The sequence below is a fragment of the Stegodyphus dumicola genome, chromosome X2, assembly GCF_044657685.1.
Source record: "Stegodyphus dumicola isolate Sdum_Otavi_A_Nest chromosome X2, ASM4465768v1".
In the NCBI taxonomy this organism is placed as follows: domain Eukaryota; kingdom Metazoa; phylum Arthropoda; class Arachnida; order Araneae; family Eresidae; genus Stegodyphus; species Stegodyphus dumicola.
The window spans coordinates 20,210,550-20,222,539 of record NC_140781.1 but is presented as its reverse complement, the minus strand read 5'-3'; the positions used below and the strand labels follow the sequence as shown (position 1 = coordinate 20,222,539).

The following is an 11,990-nucleotide window of genomic DNA, read 5'->3' as shown; positions in this document are numbered from 1 at the left end:
GAATGCAGTTTTTTTTTAATGTTAATTGTGCGGAGAGATTTTGATAACTTCCTTGTCTTCTACATCAAAATTACGCTCGCTGGATTGGAGAGATCTTTCAAGCTTAAGAAGCCTAGAGATAAAAGTAGCCTTAAAATATTCTTTTTTTTACCGACTGTTTACATTTTCGCAATCCAACTCTTTTTCTGTCAAAAACCGCAGTAAAGCAGAAATCATTTCCCCTCTAAAATTTCCATTTATACATACGCGTATAAAAAGTATAGATTAAAATACATCTCTCTCATCATCATGTCAACAAATGACCGAAATGTGTTACTTGCCAATTTTAAGTAACTTTTATTGTATGTGGCGCCATCTAGACGTAAGTTAGAAAGCTCCTGGAGGAAAAATTTTAAATATCAAGCTCAGGTAGTTGAGATTGCTTGCTTTCTTCATTTATAACAATAGTAATAATTAAGGAACTTGCTCTTAAATTTGATTGAAATTATAGTATATCTCTTATTTTTTAAGAACAATTTTATTATGACGTTCATTCAATGAAAATTGTAGGAATCAGTTGGTAAGTGTGATTTCAATTTTAAAAAATTTCAGCTTAAATATAACTTCTTCAAAGTTATTCACAGTAGTCCTCCACTGTACAGGTTTTAGAACTATGTTCTGAGGAACCCTAGGGTTCCTTGCAACTCTTACAGACTTCCTCAAATCAAAATTCGAAAGGATTTTTAAATATCATGTATCAGCTTAACATCTAGAAGAATTTTAAAAAAAAATTTGCTTTTATAGCTATTGCTCTTGTTATCTAAAATGCCATGAAATAGATCTATTTTTATTAGCATAACCGCATTCAATCAGATTTAGAAAGACGCGACAAAGAAGAATTATTCGTTAGTCTCTTTGCGTAGCAGTACATGCATGTTTAGATGTAAGGGCTAAAGTCTTAAAATTAGAAGTGCAGTTAGTATACAAGACCTTTGCAAAGAGGAACAAAAATGAATAAATAAAATAACTAATGAAATAGTAAAGTACTTAATAATTAAAATAATAAAGTTATAAGGTATTTCTCCTGCTTTCCTAGCGTGTTTCGTGGTGTAGTGGTTCTGCACGTTGAGCCGGTATTCCAGAGGTCTGTGGTTCGATTCCCGGCGGAGGCGGTTGCTAATTTTTCATCTTGCCTGCTTCAAAAAAATACCTAATGTCTCTACAAAGTAATTGCTATTAATGAATTCAGTAAAATTAAAATTCAATAAAATATAAATAAATAAAAATTTAGTAGCATATTAAAGAAATGATATATAGTTAGACAATAAAACAAAATATTGGATCTTGTTTATATTTGGGTTTTAGGCTAGAATTAAAGTTTCCTTCAAAAACTAAGAAATAGTTCAGCCGAGCTAAGGCTAAATTTAAACCCTAAATGTGCAATGTGGCCAGATAATTCTTTACACCTGAAATAAATGCGTGTAACAGTGTAAAATGATAAGATAGCTGAGATTTGAATCTTCTATCCTGGTCACTGACATAGCAACAGTGCTTCTCACGTTAATTTCTACGTGATTGCTGTTAACTGCCATGCGACTGCCCAGGGAGGAGAATAAAGCCTGCGGTTGACCCCAATTCATTTCTCGCCTTCCTGTGTTTGGTGAAGAACAATGACAGATACTACCAGCGACTTCACTTTGGAGGCGCGCTTAGTGAAAAGTGTGAAGATTATGAACGGAAGCCCAACAACGAAAACATGTCACATATGATGGATAGGTTTCGTGAATGATTCGGTAAGGAGCCATCAAGTGGTCAGATTTTGATCACGTGGGAGAAGAAAGCTTTTCGCCCGGGAAGTGTTTTGGTTTTACCATGCCTTTACCCTTGGCCGCCTGGAAGTTCGAGCCTTAGGACATCAGATAATTCCCTGTAAAGGATGATCATCAAATCATACGTCAGTAAGAAGCGGTATGTGGATAATGATGCTCTGCGAGCAGCGGCGTAGCTAGGATTCCAGCGCCCGGGGACAACTGAAGAATTTGCGCCTCTTTCTGTGCGCTAACAATGGAAAACATTTCATTAAAATAATTCGTAGCATCAATTTGGCGCCTGGGGACAGATGTTCCCCCTTGCCCCACCCTAGCTACGCCACTGTCTGCGGGCAAGTGTGCTTGATGCCTTTCAGCATGTGACACTACAGCTGCTAAAGCAGATGAGAAAGAAGACATTTAAGCGTATCAGACTACGCAGGTACAATGGTGGTGATACAGACGTTTTGGACAAATAACTGTAAGTGTTATTAAAGTTACAATAAATAACTGCACATGTAAAGGGACTTTCTGGCCACCTAAAGTATAAAGTGTTACTTCAAGAGAAGATAGAATAAAGTGCATTCTTTTGCAGCTCTACAATTAAAAAAAAAATTCAAACGGTTAACACTTCACTAAGGAAAATAGAGAGAATGCTATAAGCAGTAACCGATTGTGAAGGAAACTTTAACGGAAGATGTGTAGGTATGAAAACAAAGAAAGCAGAGTCTAACATAAACTGGCCCCACTTCTTTGCCAATATAATTCTAGCTGTCAAATAGGAGTGACAGGGGTAAACTAATTCCTACGAGTCCGAGAACAAAGCAACAAGTGACAATTTTCGTTCCCCTGTCTAGTTCCATCGTTTCAAAAAGTCTGTAGATGCTCTTTACCTCGGGACAACACTAGCGTTGGAACGAAAAATTTAATCGCTGTTATAAATTCACTGCACTTTCTGTAGGATAAGCTTTTGGAAGTGGAAGCTTTTCTTCCCATAAAATTCTCACCCTCCGTTCAAGTGTTTGTTTCTCAGGGAACGAAAGCCATGCATTCAGAAGTCAGAAAAGGATTTTTATTTTAAATTTATTGTGAAATAAAATTTTCGAGATCAATTTTTTTTTCTCAAACTGTGATTCAGTAACACAAAACAGCTGCTGGAGCCTTCTTAATTAGGGTTTTGGTGCGCGTTTGGCTAAAACTATGGTTTTTCTCAAAAATTAAGAAGTACTGGATCAGGGTTCTGGCGCAGATTAAGCTCTGAGTCCACTAACTGCAAACTACAAACGAAAGAAGTGCAAACAAACATAAAAGACACATACAAACTACAAAGAAAGAAAAATTTGGGAGGCTGGTTTTGACAGCACTTCTTTTGTCTAAATTACGAGCGTCAACCTCTCGGTACTCCTCATTACTCGATTTATCGTATCTTAACAAAAGAGATCTTTGGCTTATGTATGGAACTGCTGTATCAAGTCAAAGAAGCAATCGAGACAACTTTAGCCAGCTGCAGCCTTTCTTGGAATTTTGATTGTCTTCGGTCTGTAGATTGATTAGGATGCCAAGAAAAGTACACTGATATATTAACAAAATCTTTCGCTTTCCTGAGGACGGCAACTGTTCAACAACGATGAAACAACTATAATAACAAAAACATTTTAAGGTTCTCGGAACTGATAAAATTATTAAGACTACTGTTCGATTGCAAATGGATTTATGCTTAATATCATAGGGGCCGGATGTTAACAAAGCATATTAAACTTTTAAAAATTGTGGAAATTCTAAAATGGATATTTATGACTAATTATCATGCACTGTTACAAGCAATATACGTCTTGACATAACTCCTAAAACTACTATCCATAGAAATCTTTTGTTATGTGCAGAGGTGGAGATGAATTTTTCTAAGCATAACGAAATTTTATGATTGAGCATCATTTCGCAAAGCATAAATTTGATTGCTATGCCATCTCTCTCCACTTTGTTGGAACTGTAAAATGGTAAACTCTAACAAGGTCAGAGTTAACTAACTAACATAATTACTCTTGTAATTTCTTGAAGTCAGGTTACCAAGGGCAAAATCGTAGTCTTGTTAGGTTCACGAACATTTGGGAATGTCTCTTTAAGCACATCAACAAAATTTCCACAAGAACGCGTTTTGAAGTAATGCTGAGTCATAAAAATTCGTTTTGCTTGCGAAAACTCACCAAAATCCTGTACCAAACAAGCGTCTTTTAAAACTAACAGTATACAACTAAAATATCAAATGATATATTACTTGTAACAGTATAGGGGGTGCCAAGCATTGAAGCAATTTGTTGTTAACTTCCATTTTTGAACTTCCTCACTTTTTGAAAATTTCATGTGTGCAACTTTTGGATCACCCTGTATATGCTTATTTGAATATTCATATTATTAGCATGCTATATATTTCCCTCGTGATCTTTTGTTTCTTCTCCTTTACAATTACGAGTATTTATTTTTAGTGATATGGATGGTATATGCAAAAGACCTCCTCAAAACCACAGTAAGCCAGTCAGTTTGACTTAATACTGAGCAGCGAATTTTTGGAAGATATTATGAGAAGAGGGAGAGAAAAGCCTCCGACTTTTCTGTATCATTTCCCACAAAAGAGTTTGATTGAAAACCCGAGGCGTGAAAGAAGGGTGGTGTGTATTTAATTATGGCAAAGCACACTAGGGCTATCTGCCTAAGGGAAGAGACGCGTTCGTGGAGGACTTTCAAAGGGAAATTGGCTTGTATACACGTTACACATGGGGAAAACCATGAAACACTCATGCAGCAAGTCCGTTCTCGGGATTCGAACCTCAGACCGAACTACCAGCGTTCAGCGATTTTACCGCTCGGCCGCTGGTGGGCCTGCGTGAAAGAAGTAACTTTCGATAAAGTTACAACAGTATGCTGTTAGGATTAGTGAGTTGCCTACCAAAGGTACTACATAATGTTTTAACATGCTTAAATCCATAGTTTGAGATATAGTGTCTTCTTGGAAGAAGAATGGTCACTTATTAGAATGTAGTGATTATCTTTTTCCGAAAATTCGGGATTCCATTTTTTCAGGAGAAAATTATTATTTTGCTGGATCTTAATTTCTCGAAATTTATTTTTACTGGGTATTTCTAGCTAACAATTAATACCTTAAATTAAAAAGTTATGGTGGGAAATAAGTACTTACATTGTGGTAAGAAAAAAGGGCATTTATCATTAATACAAAGTGATGAGTTCGCATCAATGCTGAGCTTGATAAGTAAGTAAAGATATTTCAGATGTTATATTCCAGGGACTGATTATGGTGATTAATTTGTAGAAATTAGATACATTTTATTGCCTTTAAAGGTGAAAAATTATGGAGTAGCTTCTTGTATAAAGAAGCCTGTTTGAAATCCATATTTGTTTTTCCTTCTGAAGGAAATCTCGAGTTGGGCTGGTTTTTCATCTCGAATGTAACTGAATATCGATCGTGTTCTTTTTTCTCTCTTTCTGCTATTTCTTAATCTCAGTTAGAATTGCAGAATTCAAATTAAAGTAACTGTGGAAGTACAAGACTTCCGAGGATAAATTAATATTAATAATTCGTATGTTATTGATTCATTGAGAATTGTTTATAACACCGAATTCCTTTGAGTTCCCTTCTTAGAATTTATACACAAATAATTATACAAATATACATCGTGTTTATACTTCTAGTCACAGAATGTTTTTAAGTGATTAAATATATACATATATTGGAACCTCTGAATTTAAAAAACTACTACTTTTAAAAAATTAGAAATCTAACTTCGAAGAATCTTAATAAAATTTCCGGTCCCTATATTTATATTCAGCAAGAGTTTATATTCAGTATAAAAAATAAAATAGTTTGATTTCCGTACGACTAAAATTGACCGAGGTATTTAATAACAAAATCTGGGATTTTTTCAGATATTTCTGGAGTTTCTCAAGAGGTGTATTAAAAATAATTTAAAATAGTATGGGGCTGATTTTTCCTTTTTAATACCACTGTATTAAAAATAAATTAAAATAGTATGTGGCTGATTTTTTTTCCTTTTAATACCACTGTATTAAAAATAAATTAAAATAGTATGGGGCTGATTTTTTCCTTTTTAATACCACTGTATTAAAAATAAATTAAAATAGAATTGGGCTGATTTTTTCTTTTTTAATACCACTAAGTAATATTCATTTATGATATCATAAATGTAATATTCTTTAATTAATGCTTTTGTTACGTATATCAGTGGTCTCAAACTGGCGGCCTGCGGACCAAACGTTTGACTAAAAATTTAAGATTTTAGTGGTTTGGAGTCTAATTTTACATTATTTTCGTTACCAAAAACGAACTTGAATAAGTCTCCTCAAAATCTAGAAAATAAGCTAATTAATTTACACCGTGATATAAATCTTATTCAAAGGTTTGAAGATACAAATTTGATTAATTTTATTAGCACTTGTGAAAAGATTAATACCGTCACAATTACAAATTTTCGCAATAATCGTTTTGTTTCAGAGTACATTCACACATGTGAATACTTTTTTTCGTAGTTGAATATTAATAAATCTACGAAAAGATCCAGATTGCCGATGAGTATCTACAATACATCACGTATTGTAGATATTTTCTACTAATTTTCCTACTAATTAATTAAGATATTTTTCTGCTAATTTTCCTCCAATATTATAAAATTTATGAAAATCGAAATACTATCAGGTGTTGTAGCTGAAAGGTGTAACAAGAAACGAAGAAGTTTATAATTACTATTTACACACAAATATTATGTTTTCTGTACGCAAATGTAGTAAGAAAAATGTAATAAATAAAAGAAAGAGAAGAAGTTGTCATTATTTGTTCTCGAGTTTTGTACCTCTTGGGTAGTTTTCGTATATTTTAGTTTAATTTAAAGTAAGTTATTTAGTGGTTAATTCAATACATTACAATTATTTTAATAAATGTCAGTCTGAAAATTTCACTATTTAGCTGTGAATGCGTTTGATTATAAATTGTGACTAATAGAAATTTCTTAACAAACACCGAATTTAAATTTCAGACAACGTTATTTTTATGTGTATGTTTTGAGAAACATGTAGTTACAAATGTTGTTTATGTTAAAAAAACAAATATTTTTAAAATTCCCCCCTTAGCCTTTTTTTTTTTCTTTTCTTTTTCTTTCTTTTTTTTTTTTTTTTTTTTTTTATTATTATTATTATTATTATTGCGACCAGTCAGCTGCTTTCATATCGTGCATTTGGCACGCGTGCATTTTGAGTTTGAGACCACTGACTGTATGGTATGGCAAAAAAAAAAATTCATCAATGTAATTTATAAGTTTTCAAACGTTAAAAAATACATTATTCATATTCCCATTCAGTTTTATTACTGTAGAATCATGATGTAATAAACATGAAAACATTAATTGAACTAGAAATATTTGTCATTTCTAATTTACGTTTATTGTCACAAGTTGGCTATGGGGGTGCTGACGTCTACCACTATTTTGCAGAGCAGGAACTCTGTAAGATTCTGTGAATATATGAAGTAAGTGAGGCCTCCTCTCTTCAATTTTTACACGATGCCTGAACATGATCTTCAACTTAAAAATGAAATTTCTCAGCCAATTTTTGTCGTACAGAGATCAAACATTTGTGAAAAATAATTTACAAACATGGCTCTGTTGCTAATTCTTTTAGCTGTTTCTTGATAAAGATCAAAGAACTTTCAACTACCATTTATTATTTATTATTTATTATTTAATAATTATTGTTTTATTTTTATAATAATTTACTTTTATTTCACTTCTGTTTTCCAAGTTTTTGTTTCAGGTGGTTTTACATTTGTATCCTTCTTTTCAGATAGTTATAGCTGATATTCATTCGATGTATTTCATCTCTTTTTTATACACACATTATACATGTAAACTGCTCAAAAAAAAAAAAAAAAAAAATGGGACAGACCTATATCTCCCGATCTACTCGGCCGATTGACAAAATTCAAATTGCGTTCTTCATGTCTCGAAAGCGCGACTTAGGATATATATTAGATTTATATATAGCACTATTCTAACATAGGTATTTTGACACAAAATCGGACTTTTTCTGAAATAACATACCAATTTTTTTACATATTTCGATTCTACGATTCAAATTACGCCTAAATATGAAATTTTGTAAAATTTGGAGCGAAATTTACGGAGAAATTCACAAATTTATGTTGGCATTTTTTTGTCAGTTTGCGCCAAGAATACTTTACTTGACGAACTTCTTAATATATGGCAACCTAGTTTCCTTTCCCTGAGAGGAAAAAAAGTCACCATCGTTCCTTTTTTCCAAATAATATTCTTTATATTATATTTTTAATTATAACTTATTATTTTAAGTAATTTTTTCTTTTTCGAATTTCATTTTAATTGTTTAAGTTGCACTTTTTTTTTTCTTTCGAATAACTGTTTTAAAAATTTCTATTTACCTATTCGAACTGCGTAAATAAAGGTGTGCAGCGTTTATTATTTTTTTTTTTTCAAATAGTTTTCTTTATATATATTTTTCGTCATAGTTATTATTTTAGGTCACTTTTAAATTTTTATACTTTTATTTTAATTGTTTGTGTTGCATTGTCTCTTCAGATAATTGTTTTAAAATTTTCTATTTATTCCTTCGAACTGAGCATTTTAAATATATTTATTAGTATCAATTTTCCAGAATTTGATTTTATTTATTTGAACTGCGTTTCTTTCGGAAGAATACTTTGTAACCCAGACTACGATGCGTTTGAAAACTGCATACTATATTAAAAGAGAAAATACAGTAAAGCACAGTTTTACACTCCTTTCAATGTTCCGTTCAGAAAAAATATATATAAATAAGAGAGATGTATAACCGATATTTTAACTTAGGATGACTTGCATACACTGCTTTAAACAGTTTTATCATTGTGCCCATTGCTTTACACAATTTTATCCTACATTTGGTTTCTTAAAATGTTATTCATATTTTAGTCAAATATTTTATTTTTGAAATCGCAAGAATCAAATATCATAAGATTGAAAAGTTTTAAATTAAAAAAAATACGAATACTAAATTTTACGAAAAAATTTATTTTTCTTTTCTTTTTCTTTAAGCATTCTGAAAGTATATTGAAAAGTATCCAACTTTTCGAAACATTTTGGTATTTCTGACAATCAGTTTAAATAAAGTTATCGCCTTCCATTTCATAAAGGCCCACAAACGGCCGAGCGGTAAAGTTGCTGAACACTGGTAGTTCAATCCGGGGTTCGAACCCCGGTAAACGGGCTGGTTGCATGGGCGTTTTCGTGGATTTTCTCATGTGTACCGCGTATGACAGCTGGTTTCCCTTAGAAAGTTCTTCACGAAGTATTTCGTCAGAGCCTTTATCAGTCTTTAGAGACTACACATTTTGAAGGTATGAGATGAAAGGAAAGACTGGTTTCGTCAAAAGGTTTTGGTTTATTTTATTATGACAAAGCACACTACGGCTATCTGCCTAAGGGGAGGGATGACTTCCTGGAGGACTTTCTAAGGGAAACTGGCTCGCATACACGTTACACATGGGGAAAACCACGAAAACGCCCATGCAGCCAGCCCGTTCGCGAGATTCGAACCTCGGACCGAACTACCAGTGTTCAGCGACTTTACCGCTCGGCCGCTGTTTCATCAGGAAGGGAAAAAAACATCTTTAAGTGACATCCACATACATCACTGGATAAACTCCTGAATCTTCAAATAATTCGACTGAGGAAATCATGGGATTCACCATTTATGATACGATATGATGTTCTATAACGTAATTTACACAATCATATAGTTTAAAACCAGTCGCTCTTCACTTTAATCTGCAATGATATCGTTTTGTCTTTTCTGTTAACACAAGCTCAATTGATGGTATTTGCTGGTGTACTCGTCCAAGTGTTTTCTCTTTGAACACCTAAATTCTTTGAAGTATCCTGAAAGTATATTCGAAAGCGTCCAACTTTTTGAACATCTTGGTACGTCTGACAGCCAAATTTCCCTGCAAATTTTTGCTTACTTTTCTCCCTAATTTTCTTCTTTCCTTCTACAGTTATTTTCAGTGCTCACACAAGAAAATTAAGATTTTTCGACTGCTAGACTTCCATACATTTTGCATTCTTGTCAATTTTTTAAAATATCAATTATATGAATTGCGTTTCAGCTAAAGACAGCTTTTCATTTTCTAGTCATTTTAGCTATAAATAAAGTTTAAAGCGAAGTCCAAAGGATAAATATTTTAATTAAAATATTTTTGCTAAATGACAAAGAAATAAAACAGTCCAGCAGGGTTTATTCTATACCACAGAGTAACCCGATTCTTATATCGGCTGAAACAATCTAAATCATATTAAAGATCATGTTTTTTTATACAATCTATAACGCGAGAGAAAAATTAGCTTCTTAAAACATGCTTTCTAAGAGAATTAATATAAAAATTTATATTTATATATATATTTTTTAAAGTTGGGACTTGAACCAAACTGTCATACATTTAAAGCTTATTTTACATGGTGGTTATTATTAAAGTTCCAATTTGAAATGGTCATAAAAGGAAAACTACCGGACCAAATGTTATCAAACTTGGGAATCGTGTAATGGTTATGAGAATTTATTTTCGGCGGAAAAAAAAAGAGTTCAAAAACTCATCATCAGGGGAAAAATGGCGCTGTATACAATATTGTTAAATGAAATAAGACACGAAAACATCTGTTTAAAATGTGTTTAATATTTTCCGAAACGTGTTACAAAGCATGTTCAATGTAGCGTCCAGCATTTTCCGAAAGCAAGTTAAATCATGTTACTGCATTCTCAACAGCAGCTCTTAGCATATCAGGTTTGGTTTTGGTTTGGTTTATTAGATTACGGCAAAGCACTCGAGGGCTATCTGCCTTAAGGGAGGGATGCCTTCGTGGAGGACTTTTTAAGGGGAACTGGCTCGTATACACGTTACACATAGCATATCAGGAGGAATGTTATCAGTGTATCACATTTTTCATTTCTGCCAAATTGTTTAGATTATCACCATAAACAGTGCTTTTGAGATAACCTCATAGACAAAAGTCACAGAGGTTGAGGTCTGGTGGGAAGAGGGGAAGTGTTGGCCTATAAGACGTTCATTCGTGAAATGTTGCCTAAGTAACTATGCGACACTCTTGAGGTGGTGCCCAGCCCTGCATAAAAATCGTAGTATCTAAAATGCCACGTTACTGCAGTTCATGTATCACGAAACATTTTAATATTGGCTCTAAGTGAGCTGCAATCGCAATGGTCCAGCTGTCGACTGCTCTTCAGAAAAAAATGGTTCAGTTATAAAACTAGCTGTCATTCAACAGTAAACGGTGAGAAATGACTGTTATGTAATCGAATGCAGTAGAAGAATGCAATGGAACTAGATAGATAACATGAGAGATTTCTTTGGCCCAAATCGATTAAAAGCGTTTTGAATCAGTATCTTCATGTTTTAGTGCCGAATTCAGGCTTAAAAAATTACAAATTAGCGATCTGTAAGAAAACGATTTCCAGATTGTACACGCTTGTGAGAGTGATTTGCTATCTCACATTTTCTAATCGCTAATTCGTGGTTTTCACGGACGAAATTCTCACTTACAGGGATGGCGCACTCGACATTTATCGAATTTAACGTCTTTAAATGATAATTTGCCTACTTCAAAGTTTCTCAAGGGTATACAACATATTAAACCCGTTTAACAAAAGGTTAAGTTAGATTCCGACCCATATTTCGTTTAACAATATTGCATACAGCGCCATTTCCCCCCTGGTGGTGAGGTTTCGAACTTCCTTTTTTTCGCGGAAAATAAATTCCCATGACCTCCTTTACATGATTTCCAAGTTTGATAACATTTGATCCAGTAGTTTTCCTTTTATGACCGTTTCAATGTGGATCTTTAATTATAACCACTCTGTATATTATTAAATTTTAATTTGAAGCTATGCGTTATATGTATACCATGCGCAAAATTTTCGCTTTTATGGAAAAATAAAAAATCGAAGCAAATATACTTAGTATAATGGACCAAAACTGAAAACATTTCCCCTCCCTCCGAAAATAAAATATTGGAATTTCGAACTTGAATTTATTGGGTTATCGAAATATTTAATTTGACTTATCTTCTAAGTCCTAGTTCCGACAACAATTCCGTCAAA

The 11,990-nt window shown here is 33.1% G+C and overlaps 1 long non-coding RNA gene across 1 annotated transcript in view; it reads left to right on the top strand.

Moving 5' to 3' along the window:
• The first annotated feature begins 424 nt into the window (after nt 1-424).
• The window catches only part of LOC146992695 (uncharacterized), a 165,894-nt gene continuing 154,328 nt past the window's right edge, over nt 425-11,990 (top strand). The window contains exon 1 of the long non-coding RNA XR_015039071.1: nt 425-559. This is a non-coding gene — a long non-coding RNA (uncharacterized LOC146992695). The remainder of the gene's footprint in view (nt 560-11,990) is intronic.